General features: G+C 43.8%; 2 long non-coding RNA genes across 3 annotated transcripts in view; one reads left to right on the top strand and one right to left on the bottom strand.

Moving 5' to 3' along the window:
• LOC115032768 (uncharacterized) overlaps positions 1 to 19,166 on the top strand; it is a 197,910-nt gene that overhangs the window by 137,779 nt on the left and 40,965 nt on the right. The window lies entirely within an intron of this gene.
• LOC110306411 (uncharacterized) lies at positions 9,690 to 17,968 on the bottom strand. Of its 2 annotated transcripts, none has more exons than XR_002379261.3 (3): positions 17,898 to 17,968; positions 9,964 to 10,119; positions 9,690 to 9,836 (listed from the first exon to the last, which is right to left on the bottom strand). It is a non-coding gene; the product is annotated as an uncharacterized LOC110306411 (long non-coding RNA). The 2 variants fall into 2 exon arrangements; XR_002379260.3 differs by having other exon boundaries at positions 9,964 to 10,122.

The following is a 19,166-nucleotide window of genomic DNA, read 5'->3' on the forward strand; positions in this document are numbered from 1 at the left end:
TGGGTGAGCCATGGTGACTGATTCAGGAGTCTAGCCAGACACTATGTGCTATTAGGGTAAATTTGTGCTGGTTTTGATAATCCATTATCATTATAACACATTTATTTCATGTTGTTATGCATGCTCTGTCCTCTGTTATTAAGCACGGCTGTGCTGTGAGGGTTACCTCCACTTTATAGGTACCACAAGGGTGGACTAGTTATCCCTGGAAATGGTTACTGCTGTTAAGTGTGAGCTCAGGCACCTGTTTCTTCTCCTCCACACTACCCTACTGTGGAAGACTTTCTCCAAGCTCTGATAAATCGAGAAGGACCTCACCAGATGTAGCTCCTTGACCTTGGATTTCCAGCTTTCAGATTCATGAAGCTTTCTGCCTTTTGCTCTGAGTTGGCACACTGAGAAGGCTCTTCGTAGATAAAAACCTTGTGATCTTGGACTTCCTAGCTTCAAGAATTGTAATAATAAACCTTTACAAATTTCCCAGCCTATGTGTGAAGCAGTTTAAAATAGATGAAGATGCACACAGTCTACCCTTGAGAGGTGTAAGGCCAGCTTCATGCAGGGGCTCGTTTCCTTTCAACTCTTGTCTCTGTAGCATACTTTGGTTTTCTCCTCTCTACTAGAGGCTATACTCTTGGTGCTCCTGACAACTGAAGTTCTAAGCCTACTTCTTCACTGATACTGTGTTTAGTAGGGACATCAGATTTCCAGAGCAAAAGGATGCTTCTTTGGAGATTTAATGCCTTAGCTATCTACTCTGTGATATCTCATACTTTGGTTCAGGAGACCCTGTGTTGCTATTTCTACCATTCCAATTTCAATCCTTTCAAATTTTAGTCCTATGTTCTTTATTCACTGGAAGGCAAAGTGTGAATCTAGTGTCTCTCTCTTTCTTATCCCCTCTTGTTTTTGTGACCAACTTTGAGTAGCAACTTGGATCTTGACCATTAAGTCACTTCAACTGTTCTTTGTGGTTCAGAGTCCTTCCTTCGATCTTATGGCAGAGAGCTCAGTTGTCTCTGTAGCCTAATAAATTATCGTGTCTGCTCTTATCATGATGCTTGTCAGCCCCATAGTCCAGAGATAGCTGGTAACTTTGACATCATCTAGTGAGTCATCAAAACATCTCCCAATAGCTTAGTCCTCTGGGGATGTTTCGGGGATGTTTTCCTTGTGTCGTGGAGAGAACATTTGAGTGCAACAGAGAAGGGAGAAAACAGAAAGCAGGAGTGTTGAAAGATGGCAGCCAGCATGGGTGTTTGCTGTCTGAGGGTGGCCACTTGTCACTGTTGGTTTGGGTCAACCATCTCTGGGCTCTGCCAAGCAAAAATCTTGGATGGCATAAATAGAGCAATTTAACTCTAACCTGGAGTCTCAGGGGTTGGGGAGTCATGGGAGGAATTGTGGATCCAAGGAGCTCCTGGCATGCCTGGGGCATGGTAACATGTTCCTTCCTCCTGAGAAGGGCTGATTCAGTTGTGCGAGCAGCTGGGGAGCTTTGCCTCAGATGCCTCCTGAGGCTCTAATGCTCTGGCTGTCAGGCCTTGGCTGCCTTTTGTCTGATTGGCCCTGGGAAGTCCTGGCTGAATAGCCTGTGGGCCCCACTATGCAGGAGGTGAGAACTTCTCGTCCTGAGCCTGGCTTGCCCCTGCCTCACTAGTGCCAGCTTTTGATTAGGAGGTCCCAGGAGCTTGGATCTGTAGGCTGATGTTGCTGGGTTGGATTCAATTCTTCACGCTTGTCAGGCCTGAAGGAGGCAGAGATAGACACCATGGTGAGGCAAGGTGGCTCCTTCTGGAGCACAAAGGGAAGAAGTAGCTGCTCTGTGCTGCTGATCTTCTGTGCTGGGCTCTGGACTTTACAGCCTGGTAGAATGCAAGACCCAAGAGTAGAGGAAATGGACTGTACACAAGAGACCGGCATTCGTGAGAATAGTTTTCTTCTCTCCAGCCCCTGTTCAACAACTTTCCCTTACTTATTCTGTCTTTGTCAAAGATGTCCTCTTCCCTTGGCTATTCCTTGCAGGTACACCCTACCTCAAGGCCTTTGCTTGGGCTATTCTTTCATCTTTAACACAGCATCCTCTCTCTGTGTCTCCTCAGCTCATTCCTTTTCTTTCTTTTGTTTATATTAAATTTATAAATTTTTCTTCTCTCATTTATTATTACATCCATATCACAGTTTCCTCTCCTTTCTTTCCCTCATCTACGACTCCTCTCCTCCAGAATCCCGTCAGAAAAGAGCAGACCTTCCAGGGATGTCAACCAAACATGACATCTCAAGGCACAATAAGATTAGGCACATACTGCATATCAAGGCTAGGCAATGCAACCCAGTATGAAGGACGGATCCCCCAAACAGGCAAAAGAGCCAGAGATATCCCCTATTCCCACTTTTAGGGGTTTTACAAGAACAGCAGCTACACAACTATACACATATGCAGAGGGCCTAGGTCAGACACATTCACTCTGTGGTTACCGCTTCAGTCTCTGTGAACCCATATGTGCCCTGGTTAAGTTGATTCTGTGGGCTGTGTTTATGGTGTTTCTGACTCCTCTGGCTCCTCCAGTCCATCTTCACTCTCTTCCATGGGATTCCCTGAGCTTTTACTTATGTTTGGCTGTGGGTCTCTGCATCTGTTTCCATTAGTTGCTGGACAGAGCCTCTCTAATGATGATTATGCTGGCCTCTGGGCTCTAATTACAGCAGAATATCATTAGGAATCATTTCATTGACTTTTTTCCCACTTGTGTTTGGTTCTATATTAGTTCTCTGGGCTGTCCAGCCCCTGGTTTCTGGCCATCCAGACAGTGTCAGACATGGTCTCCCTCTCAGGGTGTGAGTCTCAAGTTGGATCAGTCATTGGGTGGCCACTCCCACAAGTTCTACACCACCATTACCCTAACACATCTTATGGGCAAGGCAAATTGTAGGTCAAAGGCTATGTGGCTGGGTTGGTGTCCCAGTCCCTCCACTGGAAGCCTTGTATGGTTACAGATGATGGCTGGCTCAGGTTTAGAATTTTCCATCACTAGGAGTCTTCACTAGGGTCACCTTCATAGATTCCTGTGAGTTTCCATTGTACTAGATTTCTACCCTATCCCGGAGAAACGCCTCTCAATTTCAGTTATCTCTCCCATTACCCTCTCCTTCCATAACCCCCACCATCTGATCCCTCCTTTTTTTATACCTTCCTGCTCCTATTTCACCCACAAAATCTATTCTATTTCCTCTTCCCAGGGAGATCTATGCACCCCCACTTTGAGCTCTTCTTGTTACTTAGCCTCTCTGTGGATTGTAGCATGATCATCCTTTATAGCTACTACCCGCTGGTAAGTGAGTACATATCATATTTGTCTTTCTGGATCTGGGTTACCTCACTTAAGATGCTACCCTGAATGTACCCAATTTCATCTGATCCCTTGCTTGGTACCTCTCAGCATCCCCCTTTTCAATGAGATCTGATGTAGCCATCTGGTTTAATTCCTAACTATGTCCCCTACAGCACCCCGATTCCCCTTATCCTAACAACCATATAGTGCTTATTACCCTGTAGCATCCTAAGGAATGATTTCTGTTGGCATCAGTATCTAAAATAATGTATTTTGTTATCTGGTATCTACAATAATATGTATGGTTACTTTCTGATGCTGTTCTCCTTCCACTAGGACACACACTCTCTAAGCATTAGGGTCTCTTTGTTGCATTCACTTTTAGAAACGTGTCCTATACATAAGTGCTTGGATAACAAATGAACAGAAGGGAGCGCTTTCTGTGATACACAAGGAACATAGATCCATACCATTGACTGGTTGGTTGGTATCCCTAATGGTGACAATCACCATGCTTAGCATCTGGTCCTGTTATGAGCTGAAGTACAAGTATCATGTTAGTATTGGTGGCCAATAAAACTTAAACATGTAGTGGCTTTGGTGTCATGACAACATGTTGGAAGATGGCACAGCCATTGTCAACCCCAATCGTGCTGCAGCCTTACAGCTTTTTTAAGTGTCCGTGCAAGTGAATGGCATATTCAAGGACTGGAAATATGTAAAATACCATCCTTCTTCTGGGTCATGCTTCACAAAGGAGGTACTTTGGCTTCAAACTATAGATGGCACGAATCCTATGAGATGGTATGTAATATAACATACTTCCATTTTGGCTCTTTGTAGTGATGGCTACTCGTAGACTTACTCAGCACTTTTCCCTGCAACATTTTTGACCTTTGACCTCATTACCCTGTTTAGATCTTCCTGTCTCAGATCTTGATATCTGAAGCTCTGGGTTCTGTACTGGTCTAAAATGTGTGTAATCTGCCCCAAGTCGTGGACGCAGACTCAGCATTGTTAAGTGTTTCCAAACACTCCTGCTTATCTTGCAGAAGCCCTAGAGGCCAAGGTTGATCTCATTTTGATAATCAAGAAGGGCTTTGCAGTAATTAAAGGATGGTTTCCTGTTGACATATTGATACTAGCAGCTTCCAAGTAAGGGGAGCTGACCAGCAGCACCCTGGGGGAGTAGGGAGTGTGGCCAGGGCAGCATCTGTGATGGCCTGCACTTAGTGTGTAACTCTCTTCTGAGAGTATCCCAAGCTTCTCTCAGAAGTGTGTGCACACTTTTCACTGTTGTGGGGAACCTGGGGCAGAGGGGATGGGGGTGTGGTTGATCTTGCATAGAGATACTGGGTGAGCTGTGGTTATTTTCCAGTTATTTCCAGAATTTGAAAGAACAGACCCAGGAGGAAGAGGAAAGGCCTCCCTTTCACATGAGAGTGCCCTAGGACAAGATGGGCCCATGCTCTTCATGGTAGCCTTTCTTCTTTTTGAAGTATGGTGAGGTCCCATGGGAAGCCAGAACTCAGCTGAAAGCCAAGCACTCTGAGAAAAATGGAACTGTGGGAAAATACTTTTAGATGCAAGTGATAAGTACACAGTATCTTAAGCAAAGAAGAAGGCTGATTATTAGATTCAAGAGCTAGGGAAGAGGTCTTGCTAAAATGACATCATCAGGCCTCTGTTCACTCAAGCCCTTGGCTTTGTTCCCCACTTGTTTCTGGCTTTGTTCTGTGGACTACTCTGTCCTAGGGCTGAGGAAATGGTTGCTGACAGCCTTGGACCCATGTGCCTCTCACTTGACACAAAGCCTGAGTACAAAGAGACTTCTGTGTCCCAGCCTATGCAGAGAAGACATAACACTGGTGCTCTGTCGGCCATTTGCCAACACCAGCCTCATCTCCATGTCTAGTAGGTGGACCAGGCAGAGCACGTTGATGACACTCCTGCAGATAGAGCTCTGTTGTCATGTGATCAAGAGCATATGCAACACTCCTCCTCCTGCCCCTTCTCTGGGAATTCATCTTTTATTCTATTTATCTCTTTTCAAGGCTGAGAGTCACTGGCTTTGGGTTAGAATGAAAATGTGAAACTTTACAAGAAGAATGCAACTATATTTTTTAACATTTCCAGAACTATTGCACTTGTTGGAAAGAAGCAGCTTAGACATTGCTATAATTCTGTTGTTGCAATGCATATCTTGTTCCCTCCCCCCCCTTTTTTTTCAGTCAGGTCTGTGTATAACCATCATCTGGTACCCATTTCACCATGAGAAACTGAGTGTGTAGTGGTCGGTAATACCTTTTATTCTCAGGTCTTTATATCAGAGCTTCATCGAACCACATATGTGAGATCTCCTTGGCGTATGGACCAGATTAGAAGAAAGGATCTTGATGTCAAGCTATGACAAAAATGGAGTAACCCCTCAGGATCTGGGGAAGAGAATGGACCTTTTTACAGGTTGATGAGCTACGACTGCATGTTACATGACAGGTTCTGTTTTGAATAGGTGTAATAGAAGTAGCTTTCGTTCATGGCTTTGTTTTGTAATGTGCTGCTTAGGTTTTAATTGTCAACTTGCCACAACTTAGAGTCTCTTGGGAAGAGAGGCTTGGTGAAGAATTATCTAGATCATTTGGGGCAGTGGGCATGTCTGTAAAGGATTGTCTTGATTGTTAATTAAGACAGGGGGGTCTAGCCCATTGTGAGTGGTGTCATTACCCAGGAAGGATGCCCTGAATAGTATAAGAAAGTAAAAGGATGTGCACTAACAATTACAAAAGAAAAAAAAAAGAGGCCCTGAATTTGAAGGAGAACAGGGAGGGGTATCTGGGAGAGTTTGGAGGAAAAGAAAGTAAGAAATGTTATATTGTATTAATAATCTCAAAAATAAAATAAAAATACTAAAAATAATTCTAGAAACAAGTGAAGCTACATATTTGATTGAAAAGTCCTTTTGATCCATCTGCAAATGGACAGTTTCCTAGAAAATGAAAAGTCCCCTTGCCCCATGGCTTGGGACTGTCTTCCCTCTCATACACTGTACTTACTCTGATAATTGTCTGGTTGCTGGTTCCTTTTAGAATGTGGTCTCTCTGAAGGAAAGGACTGTCTTGGGTTAATCTAATTTCTGTTTTTGTCAGTCTCAAATCTGTCATCCAGTTGGAACTTTGCATAGGCAGGAAAGAATTTCTCCTTCCCTCGTGAGGCTGCATTCCATGCATGTTTGCTGCTTGCAAAGAGAGCGTGTGGAGACCTGATCATCTGTGAATGTGTCCTTTTAGCCCAATCGACCACACTAGAGGTTCTGGAGCCAAAGAAAGATCCGGTGTGAGCCATGTGTTCTTGGAGCCACTTCCAGAGCTGTGGGCAGATTGGGTCTCTGGTGGAGAGAGACTCTCCAGAGCTGTGGGCAGATCGGGTCTCTGGTGGAGAGAGACTCTCTGGAGGAGCTTCAGGGCCAGCCTATAGCTGGGGGGTTCCAGTGTCAGGAACCGTGGGGTCCTCTGCAGCAATTAACCAAGTTTTTTCTCAGCATATGTTTCTCTTAGCCAATGCCTCAGCACACTGGGGGACAGCACAGGGGTGAGGAGTAATGGGGGTGGATGAGGGCTGGACATTTCTCCCTGTTCAGGATCCCTCACATGCATTCTTTGCACGGAAGCTCTCTCTTATGCTGCTGCATTTGCCTTAGATATGCACTGAGGTATGGGGCTTTTCTGAGATCTCTCAGTTCATTTTGCCTCTTCTCTTTCTGATTATAGACTCATGTTACAGTCTGAAGTCTGTTCTTATGGCCCCCTTTACCTTTCATAGTGAGTGCCCCCAGAATTCTTTCCTATTTTTAATTTGTATTGACATCACTATCCAGAACCCTGATGGATCCTAGATAAGTTTCCTTCCCAGTCTCTGCCTCAAAATCCTCATCTATAAGTTGGTTATAACAATAAAAGGAATTTTATACTTTCAAAGTGAGAATTCAATAAAACAGTATGTGTTACATTTTTGTTATAGTTCTTGGAACATAATAAATACTCAAAAATGTCAACAGTACCCATCTACAATACCTAGTATTGCTAACACAAATAGGCATTTCCCAGAGCACAACATCTCTGAGCACCCAATATCCAGGTGGAGATTTGGAACACAACACATGGTCAGTTAAAGGTCAAAGAAAATGGAAGTCCATGAAGTCACATGGGGTTTCTCAGGGGAATTAACAAAGGTCAGTTCTCTATGGGTGAGCCTACATGTGGAGTCTGAACTTACTCAGATAAAGCCTTCCTTAAGTTAGTTCAAGAGGAAGATATATAACGAAGAAGCCAGCAGAAGGGCTCTTCTGCTGGTCACACCAATTGACAAGTAGGTTTCTAGATCTTGAAACTGTTCCATTCTATAGCAGTGAGCAGCAGAGAATGGAGGAATCATAGGTCCACTCCATGGGAAGAGGCCCCACATCTTCATCCTAGGAGAGGTCAGCCTCCTGATACCACTGTGGTATACTGGACCAGGACAGCTGTCCAATCTTAAGGGGTATGGTAGGTGCATAGGATTCAAGATGGCACCTGGTCTCCACTCAGAGTCCTTTTGTGCCTAGAAAGCAACTATTTTTTAGGGGGCTAAAATGAGATGGTGGGGGGATGTGAGACCAAGAGATACCTTCTTGATAATGGGCTGGTAGGTAGTATTTGCTGCCACCACAGTGATGATTTAGGATTTTGAAGGTATCTGCCTTAACAGTGATCCACGGGCCTCTGGGAGGTCAATACGCATGTACCCAGCCTTGGGCAGAAAAACCACAGTCCTAAGTGGCTTCAATTAGATGTCCTTGGACAGTTCGTTTATGAGGTGTGCATTTGGAAATAACCTTTGTTGAATATAGATGCTGCAAAAACCATTTTTGCCTAGGAATCTTTCCTGGCACAATGGACCAGAGCTTTCCCAATCTGACCTTGTGGCTCCCTGCTCTCTAGTTACCTTGGATCTTAGTACTGAGCTCAGAGAACCAGTTACTTGGTGGCAACACAGTTACCAGCTCTCATCCCCATCCTGCATGGAAGGCTGAGCCTCATAGATACTGCTGCATGTGGTACTCACCGCCGAGGAGGAAAACCTTGTGCATCTTATGTAAAGATGAGGAGTCAGCTGAAGTTTATAGACAAAATAACTTGCGGAGGCCAAAGAACTAAGGGGTTGCTGATACCTTTGTCTAGGTCTCAGTATATAGTAACTCCAAGTACATTGCCTCTTTATCTGTTTAGAGGGTGAAGGAAGCAGGAGTTGGAAGAGGACCATTTAGACTTTCAAAGCAAAGGGCTTCTTGAAGGCTCTTTCTTTTATGCCTCAACTTGAAGTACTCTAATGCAGAAGTTGTAATACCCATGTGAAACTGGTAGTCTTCTGTGGCTTGGTGCAGTTGCCTCATTGGAAGCAAAGATGACTCATTTGACTTTCTTGTTTCTTGCTGGGATGTGCGGTGAGGAGCCAGTGACTATAGGAGTGGGATCCCAGCAGCCTGTGAGCTGTACGCACAGTGAGTCACCAACTGGGTACTGTGAGGTTCTGCACTTGGTTAATACATATTCCCATGTTTAAAGGACATAAAAATAGCAAATAAAAATACCATTCTAGAAGTACAGGCAAATATGTTGATACTTTCCTACATATACCTTAGAATTAACAAGATGTCAATGAGTTCAGATAACATGAGCTAGATTTTCTACTGTTAGAGAATGAAGTTATATCTAAGCATGGAGATAAGATTAGGGTGGTTCTTAGTGTAATATATTAGTGTTGGAGAGGACTCATAGCTAGTTCATATGCATTCAGACAGGTATGAATAGAAATGTATGGATGTCTATAAATAAGAAGGTTGGGACACAGGCCACCTGATAGAGCCAAGATGCAAGGATGCCTCAGTAACCATAGGCACACTAACACCCAGATATTTGCTTCTAATTCAGTTTTCTAGAGAAAGGTACTATGGGCTGCTTCTGGGCCTGGAGTAAGAGGCAAGAAACACACAAGATGAACCTGTAGCATTTTCTTGAGTCAATAAACAAGACAGTGTTCAAGAAAACCTATAACTAGCAAGAGCAAGTATTTCAGAGAGTGTGCACATAACTGAAGGTGTTCCCAATGGCTAAAACTGAAATAACTGACTGTTGCGGCCTGCCCGCAGTCCACAACACGAACGGTTCAACTGAGAATGGCAGTTTGCTGAAAAGAGAGGAATCTAGACGGGGCGGAAGAAAGAATGGAGCCAAGACAACATACATTCTGTTCAAGGCTCAATTTTACTATTTTCAGACACTCAGTTATAAAGGAAGGGGGAGGGAACCCAACTTCCCGCCAAGTAACTCAGGGTCCAGTAGCAGGACGAACACGTGTGTGCCTCCAGGCAGCAAAGGCAGGTTGCAGCAGTGGGCATGGCAGGACGAATGAGCCGGTAGCTCCACCTTTGAGCAAGCAGGTTCCAGGCTGGGGGAAGGGAGGCCACAACTGACATAAAAACAAATACATACTAATGGATTACAAGCCAAAGTAGAAAACAAACATCCAGAAGATCATACTAATGCAAATAACTGACAGATAAAAGAAAGACAGACGGGGGAAGCTGACAAATCACCTGTGTGGAAGAATCCAAATGATTCATCTAAGTCCTCTGCCTGATCCGCAAGTAACTTCATGGCGGAGAAAGTCAACAGACATGACTCTAGCCAGGTGATCAAGGCCCATGGCAGTTGTGTTAGACCTTTCTTACATGGTGCATCAGCTCTGCAGTCTTCTTTCCAAAATTCAAACAAATAGGAGAATATTTTTACCAAATATGTGACCCTTACTCATCAAAGCTCTCATGGTCATCAGAAACAAGGAAAGTGTCATAGGAAAAGCTGCCTATGGGAAAATCGTAGCTAAATTCAACATATCCTAGAGAGGCTCCTGGACCAAAAAATGTCACTAGGGAAAAAGTAAGTGAAGCACTATCAGAAATGAGAGTAATGGAAACGACTGGGTTCATTTACTATAATGAATATACTGTAATAATATTGGATGCTCATAAGAACAAGCTTTGTAAAGATATGGGAGCTCTATGCTATCTTTATGATGTTTGGATGAATCTAAAACTGTCCATAATTAATGTCTATTTGAAAATGAACATTTCAGCAAACAGACTGAAGAAGAAAGCAAAAAGATTTATGGATTCTCACTTTTTATTTGTCACTGTGTGTATGTGTGTGCACATGTATGTGGATGCCAGAGGTAGATGTTAGGAGTCTTTCTCTACAGCTCTCCACCTTATATTTCTTAAAGATTTGTTTTTATTTGTGTACATGTGTCTATGTCTGTCTGAGTGTGTTGCACATGTGTGCAGACATCTGCAGAGGGCAGAAGAGGGCAGCAGTTTCCTTGGAACTAAAGAAAATTCTGAAAACGGAACTTACATCCTCTGGGAGAATGCTAAGTGTTCCTGACCATTGGGCCATCTCTGCAGCTCTAACCAACATATTTTTTCAGACAGTATATCTTATGAATTGGCTAGATTGGTGTCTGTCTAGCAAGTTCTGAGTATCTTCCCTCCCTGTATCACCTATACGAGAATACAGTCGTGTAGCACCATGCCAGGCTGCTACATGAGTGGTGGGGCATGAACTTAGGTTCTCGCTCCTGTAGGCTAGGCAGTTTGCTCAGTGAACCTTTCTGCAGCCCCACTCTCTGTTTATTTATTTTTACTTATCCTTGGCAATTTTATACCCAAATGCAATATATTTAGATTATAGTCACCAGCTACCCACACCCTTAAATACATCCTGTAATTTCATGCTTAACAAGACTTTTCCCCCAGTTGTTTCATGCTGGGGGCTTGCATTTTTTATTTTATTTTATTTTTTGACATGTTTGAAGAACAAGGTTGCAACTGAATGATCTCCAATGCGTCCCTTGGAGAAGCTTATTGGTGAAGACAGAAACTTGCTGAGATGATTTGCCTGCACTGGTCTCACTTATCCCATGTTTTCTCCCTCTTGACACGTGCCATGAGAACCGACATACTTCCAGAAAAAGCAGGCCAACACAATCTAAACTTCTAAAAGTGCTATCCATGTGCCCTAATTAGCTCCTATTAGAGCTCACCTTGAAACAAGTCCCTTCATTTTAATCCCACTGCCTGAGAGGTGATGCTTCTAGCAGCTGAGTCTCTGTGGGACAAACCAAGGATACAGATTGGTTTAAACAGTACCATAAGGATTGTTACAATAGTGGAGATGGTTCAAATGTGTAAGAGAGCTTTTAGCCCAACCATGAGGACCTAAGCTCAAATTCCCAGAGCCCATGTAAAAAGCTGGGCATGCCAACTTTTACCTGTAACCCCTAGTGGTGCGGGGTAGGGATGGAGACAGGACAGCTGGGGATTGCAGACTAGTTTCCAGTTTCAGTGAGAGACTCTATCTCAAGGGAATGAAAGAGTGACAGAGCGAGCACTTGATATCTTCCTCTGGCCTCTGTGTGTGTGTGTATTAGAGAAAGAGAGAGAGAGAGACAGACAGAGAGAGAGAGAGAGAGAGAGAGAGAGAGAGACAGAGAGAGAGACAGAGAGAGAGACAGAGAGAGAGAGACAGAGATCCCTGAATCTAGTGCAGTCGGAGAGACGAGACTGAGGTGGAAGGATAATGGGTTCAAGACTCGCCTGTACAAAGTGAGTTCAAGGTCAGCTTGAGTACCTTAGCAACAACTATATATATATAAAAGAATTAACTTAGATGCCATGAGAGCCTATCAGCAGAGTCTCTGATCAGCCTTGGCAGGGATAGAATATGCCTCCTGCAGAAATTACAGCTAAGAACTCAAGTGAAGCCCTCTGGCTAAGAGATGCTATCTAGACTTGGGGGCTTTCTTTTTTCTAAGAGAAAGAAATAAAGAGTACTAGGGTCTTGGGCTTGGGGGAAACCATAAGTCACAAAGGTGCTTAGATCCAGGGTTAAGTATGGTTCCTAGGTACAGGGCCTAGGTTAGAATGGGATAAGAGACCCATCTGAAGGAGAACCGATTCAGGAACCCGCCATCCATCTTTCCCTCCTCTGTCCATTCCCTTCTTCCTTCATCTCAGGACCCGGCTGAGCTAACATGAGTGGCTTCCATCTGGGGCCAGATAGCTGCAGGGCTCTGAGCCATCAGCCTGGCCTTTGTCATAAGCTCCTTGGCAGGGTCACATGGCAGAACTACTTGTCCCACCTCAGCTGGAGTGAATGGAGATGGTGCTGACCGGCCAGGCAAGCCTCTCTGCACTTCCTTCCATGGGTCTGAGCAAATGGGAACAAACAGTGAACTTTTAGTCCAGCCCTGAGGGGCTTTGCTCTTGACTGGCCAAGGCCATTTCTGGGCAGTCTCCTCCACGTTTGCTCGCCAGATTGCTGTGTTTGTGCAAAAAGAGGGTTGAGCTCATTGAATATCCGGTGTGAATGCTCTGACCTTGACTTTGTAGAATGTTCTAGAAGCATTGTGCCAGAGTGTTGTGTATATTTTCAAGCTTCCATAGAAATTTAAAAGCTGTACATAGTCAAAGCTAAAACAGGTCTTTGGGAACATGCCAACCAATCCCCTCTTATGAGGATTCTCAACCGTGATACCTGCTAGAATTGGGTTAGGGACCCGGAGAGCAGTTTAAAGAGAGTGAGTCTTTCTCTTTGTGTTCATGTGTGGTGGGACAAGTATAGATGAAACCTGTTCTTGAGCAGACACATGACTACAAGCTGTAGCCTACACAAACCCACATCTCCCTAGATACCTATGCCTTGGAGATTTTCTGCCACGTGAGCACATGCATTTTCATGATTAGACATCTTGATCACTTGCGAGATTTTCAGTTTCTTGAACTTAAACCATTGATTTTAGTTGGAGGGACAAACATAAGTATGAGATCAGCCAAACCTAGAATTTAATTATGCTTCTTCTAGAAAGACCCCTCATCCAAGACATTTCTCACCTACAAATCTTCTTTTTCTCTTTTAAAGAATAGGGCTAATTATGCCACTGTCTCTGAGTTCTTGTGAGGATTCTGGGAAATGAGGAGTGTAAAGGATTGGCACTTGATGCTAAGTCTCCAGAGACTCGGCTGGCCTGCTTTTCTGAGATGCCAGGCTTCAGATGTGATCGTGGCGCTGACTCTCTCTGCTTCCCTCTCACACATGGAAGTGTCCATCAATTCTTATTAAACACACAGGATGGCAAAAAAAAAAAAAAAGAAAAGTGTATTGGTCTTTTGAACCTGCCATCACAAAGTGCCAGAGGCTGGGTGGCTTAAACAACAGAAATTTATTGTCTCACGTTTCCAGAGTCCAGAATTCTGAGAGCAAGGTGTTGGCAGAGCTGTTTTCTCCTGAGGCCTCTATTCTTGGCTCATAGATGTCTGCCTTCTGTGTCCTCACATGGTCTTTGCTTGGTGCCTATCTGTGTCCCGATCTTTTCTTCTTCTACACCAGTCAGTCACAATGGTTTAGGACTTGCCCATCTGACCTCATTTCACCACAATAACCTTGTTATTGGTACCCAACATTCTGAGATACTTGGATTTAGGACTTGAGCATATGAATTTTGGAAGATGCAGTTTGCCCCGCAGCAAAGTGTTAGTAGGAATTACACATGTGGAAAGTTGTTTGGTTGTAGTGATAAGCTGGACACAATTCATTTCATTCTTTCTTTTCTTTTTTTTGACTGCCCTTGTTGAGTTGCCTGGTGGTCTTGTCCCAAGTCCCAGCTGGATAGATGTTTCCCACCCCAGGCTTGGGCAGCTGTTGCAGTGTTTGGCAGTGTGTGGGGCAGCCCTGTCTTGCCCGCTGAGTGGCTGCAAAGTGCACTTCCATCACTGACACCTTGAAACGTTTTATAGGGCAATTCCTGCTTGTCAGCAGCTGCATTTCTTAATCGGTGGCTCATTCATTTCTCTAAAGGCTCCTGACACTTCTGACCAGCTCCAGTGGGTTTCATGTGGGCATGCCCAGCTATGTGCTATCGAATCCAAGTGTGCTCACACCCTGGGAGCAAGCCAGAATTCCTGAGTCCTTCCATTATTCTTAGCCTTGAAATGGTGGGAGCGGGTGTTTCAAACCCAGACGTGGGGCTTTTGCAAACATAGTTTGGCCTTCCTGCCTACCTATTTTTACTGCTGCCTACCTATTTTTATTGCTCTCATATTTGGAAAAGGAAAATTCCCAGACATGGGCCTGGGAAGCTGGCTGTTCCCAGGTCAGCCCCTAGATGTAGCTTTTTGCCCCTACTTTGGCAGAGAAGGTGTTGCTTTAGCTCTCTGCCCTGAGCCTCCCTAGTTAGACATCAGGTGGTCACCTATTTGGATGACTTTCTTTCTTTCTTTCTTTCTTTCTTTTCTCACTACATACTACAGGGGATAAGAATCTATCAGAGTCCTGGCTGTCATGTGTATTTTCTGAATGCAAATCTAGTTTTATGATTAGCTATAATTATCAGCTTGATACATCTAGAATTACCTGGGAAGAGTCTCCTTGAAGGATTATCTATATTGGGTTGGATTGGCCAGCAGATGGGTCTGTGGGGAATTGTCTTAAGTTACTAGACAACCCAGCCCACTGTGGGTGGCACCATTCTTAGGCAGGGTTTATGGACTGTATAAGAGTATAGAAGTCTAGCTGATCACAGGCAGTTGAGCATGTATCATTTGTCTCTGACGTTCCTGACTTGACTTCCACAGTGATTGTAACCTGGAAATGCAAACTGAAATAAATCCCTTCTCCCTTAATCACTTCTTGTGGGGTGGGTTATTTTATTACACTAGCAGAAAGGAAATAAAAACACACTGCAAACCCCACCTGCCCCAAGTGGTACTTAGTTGATGTCATTTGTGGGTAAGGGCAGAGCGTCATCTACCCTTTTTCAGTTTAAGGAAAAACTGTCACTTTGGTGACAATGAGTGTTTGAATGAAGACTGACTCAGGCCAAGGGAATTCCTGGGACCCCCATCCATTAGCAAGTGTGATTCTGTGTGGGAATGAGACTACCCAAGGTTTGGTTTGACTTTTATACACATCTGTTGAAACATATTTTTCTTTTCCCCCATGCTGTGATTTTTTCCAGGACAAGCAATGAAACTATATTGTTGTTGTTTTTTAATCTCTTCTAGCCCCTTGGTAGTTTGCTTGGGGGAAAAGTGTGCCTTTGATGAATCCATTTTTAGGAAAAAGGTCACTAATATATCACTTTCCTGTCATGACCAAATTCAGTGGACTGAACATATTGTCCTTTTGGTTTTTTTTAAAGGATTTGTTTTTTGATGTGTGTGTTTGGATGAGTGTACATGTACCACTTATATGTAGGTGACCGTTGAGGTCACAGGGCATCAGATACTCCCTGGAACAAGCAATTGTGCTATGATGTGGGTACTGAGGACAGAAAAGGAGTCCTCTGCAAGAGCAGCAAGTGACCTTAATCACCAACCCATTTTTTTCCATTCCTGAATGTTGTTTAAGTTGATGTAAGCAGCAAAGGTTGATAGCATGCCATGGGTCCAGAGAAGCCTGAGGGTTGGTGGTCCGGAGTAAGACTGTCTAGAACTGTTCAAACATGCTCAGTAGGTTTGTAAATTGTCCTGAAACCATGACATACAAGGGCCAGGTGGAGGATCTCATGTGGGCATGGCATGGGGGAATAGTCAGCACTAGAGGGGCTTTCTTGGAACTCACTGTAAAAGTCATCCTGTAGGGATTTCTAACGCAGCTGGGTCACCAGAGCCTGGATGAGCAGTAGGCAGGGGTGGGCAGGTGACTTGAGTACTGGGAACTCCTCTGTGCCTCTGTAATTCATCTTGAGCTCCATGTTCAGCCTGGACACTTATTTCGGTTTTTTTGTTGTATTCCAGATTGCATTTCTCTCTTAATTATCCTCATTTGGGACAGAGGAATCTGAGACAGAGTTTATGACAGGCACAGTTGAGTAGAACTAGTTTGGATTCAGTATCTTCTGCTGTCCTCAGGGGTCTCCTGTCCTGCCATGGTCCAGCCCTAGTCTCGTCATTGCCAAAACAGCAGCATGTAAATCTATTCTCTCAGCATGAGCAAGAGTTCCCTGGGTTGTAACTTCCTTGAGTCTTCACTAAAAGATGCAGCTAATACAGCAAAGCCAGTATCTGTGCCACCTCTCCTGTGCCTAGCTTTCACTCCATCCAACTAGTGGGCAAGCTAGCAAGGTTGGTGAGAATAAGTACTATCACACAGACTGCACCTGCAAGGTTGGCTGATGCATCTCCTGGAGGAAGGAGATTGCTTTAGAAATTAAGTCCCTTTATCTTCTTCCATAGCAGCTCTAAGTGCCGAGGGAACAAGAATTTCCATTCTTCTACTCATATGCAACTTGAAGCTAACTTGCTATTTTAGGTACTTTTCTACAAGTGAGTAATTACCAGCTGAGGAGCCAAGCATTCTTGTCTGGCCACTCCTCCATGTTTGGTCTTCTCCTCACTGCCCTTTTCTCTATACTAGGCTTCCTTCTCTCTTTCCTCTGATACTCCTCTTTAGCCTGAGTATCTCTGCTAGACAATGGCCCAGGCCAGGCCCAGAGATGCTTTCTCAAGTATGTAGCAGTTGGTTTGGAGCCTAGAAAAGTTATGGCCTACAGAGGGAGCAGTGAGTGGCGTCCAGCACACCAGAAGGAAAAAAACCAAAACAACAACAACAACAAAAAAACCAACTCAAGATCTTGTGATGGGATAGCACTTGAATCAAGAGGGTCAGTTCTTCTTCTGAGCTTTGGTTGTGTGGATATCATGTGCTGAATGTCAGAAGAACACAACGAGCCTTCAAGAAGCCAGCAGGCTTGGCTCCAGGGATAGTCAGATCAGATGTCCATGAAGTGTCATGTCACTAAGCAGACTTGGTGAGCAGGGAGGAATGCCATCCATAAATAACTTGTATCCTTGCTTCCATGGGAATGTCTATCTTGTTAGCCACTATGATGGGAAGAGATGGGTTAGAGATGAAAGGAATTAGATACTTTGGAGGAGATTTGAAAGGTACAGGGGCCAAGGTTTGCTAATGGATGATAGGAACCAGTTTATTTGGCCCCTTCATACCTCAGTGAGTTCCATCTTTTCCATGAAAATCAGAGCCAAGTGGGGTCAGGGATGTAACAAAAACAGAAGTATACAGGAACATTGATATGTCTGTGGTTCTCATCACACAGGCATGTGACTCTTTTATTACCAGTAGATGACCTCAAATTAATTAATCAAAATTCCATTTTGATGGACACTGAGTTTTATATTTTCACAGATAAAAAAATAAGTCTTAGCTGGGCAGTGGTGGTGCATGCCTTCAATCCCAGCACTTGGAGATAGAGGCAAGTGGATTTCTGAGTTCGAGGCCAGCCTGGTCTACTGAGTAAGTTCCAGGATAGCCAGGGCTATACAGAGAAACCCGGTTTCAAAAAACAAAACAAAAAAAGTCTTGAGTTATACTTCATAACTTATGCAGATGTACCTCTTTTTCTAACATCTTCCAGGTTTAACCACACTACTCTATATTCTGATGTATCACTTACAGACAGAGGAAGTCTCTGGGAGTGTTTAGCTGATGAAAGGGTCCGGTGACTTTCTCTCACCCCTAGGGGTGACCTAGAGTTCAGAACTTGTCCTCTGTACCCAGAGCTCTAGAATGTGTGAAATAGAATCAACATGAAAGGGAAATAGGGAATGTGATGGGAAGGGAGGGAGGGCTGGCAGAGGTAGTAGAGGTTTAAGATGAGAAAAGGCTGTAGTCATGGAAACCAAAACTTCTCATGAGTGTTTGTGAGAAACTCCACTGAGGACCAAGAGATGTGGGGGACAGCAATGCTAAACAGTGAAGGCAGGTGCACAGGACCTGATGGTGACAGACAGGCAGATTGAGGTCATCTTTTCTGGATTCCTGCCCTAGGCCAGTTCTTTGACAACTTTGCTTAACCTGACTGCTGCCTGATGTGGTTACATTGTAATTCTCAACCTCTCATCGAGGAAACCATGGGAACCATGGCGCTGCTCTATGGTGAGGGACAGAGCTGGGATTCAAAGTTGCAAGGTGAAGCTCTCTCCACTTCATTGTAGCTTCTTGTAGATGCACACTACCCAGTTCTTCTGGAAGATTCTCAGGAGCAAATAAATGTAGATCTTTTCTAAATAAGGAATTGGAGACTTCAAAAGGAGATGGGGGAATTTCATAAAGTCATTCTACCAGATAGAAAAAAAAAAGGGGCGGGGGATAAGTAGCTATTCTAGTTCTCTGGGCTGTAGACTGCAGGAATGTTAGATACTCAGCCTTGAAATGCAACATTTTTTGGTGACCACACCTGTCCTGTACTTGTTTTGATGGTAACTGTCTTTGACAGCATTACATTGACATGAGTAAACTACATGAAATTTGAAATGAGTTTAGAATATACATTTTATAAATTATTCATAGCATTCTTTATATTGTTTGTTCTAAAGGCAAGAGACTTCTAGAACAATGGCTTCTACTTTCTTTGGCTTTGACCTCATATGTTACATTGTATTTCATTATACACAGATGTATGTTTACATGTGCAATATACATAACTGAAACATATGCTTTCTGAAATCCTACTTGCCCTTACTCTGTGTGATTCATTTCAATATGTTCTATTATTGTCTATTCTATTCTATTTTTGTTGAAACTATGCTGGTTGTGAACCATCTAAATTGATTTCACAACAAATTAATGGTTCGTGACCCACAGTTTGAGACACCATGGCCTAAACAATGTCTTAATCAGACATGGTTTGAGAAGAAAGTCATTATAGAGGAGATGCAGAGTC

This window comes from Mus caroli, unplaced genomic scaffold, assembly GCF_978045245.1.
Source record: "Mus caroli unplaced genomic scaffold, Mus_caroli_1 scaffold_14, whole genome shotgun sequence".
NCBI classification, from domain to species: domain Eukaryota; kingdom Metazoa; phylum Chordata; class Mammalia; order Rodentia; family Muridae; genus Mus; species Mus caroli.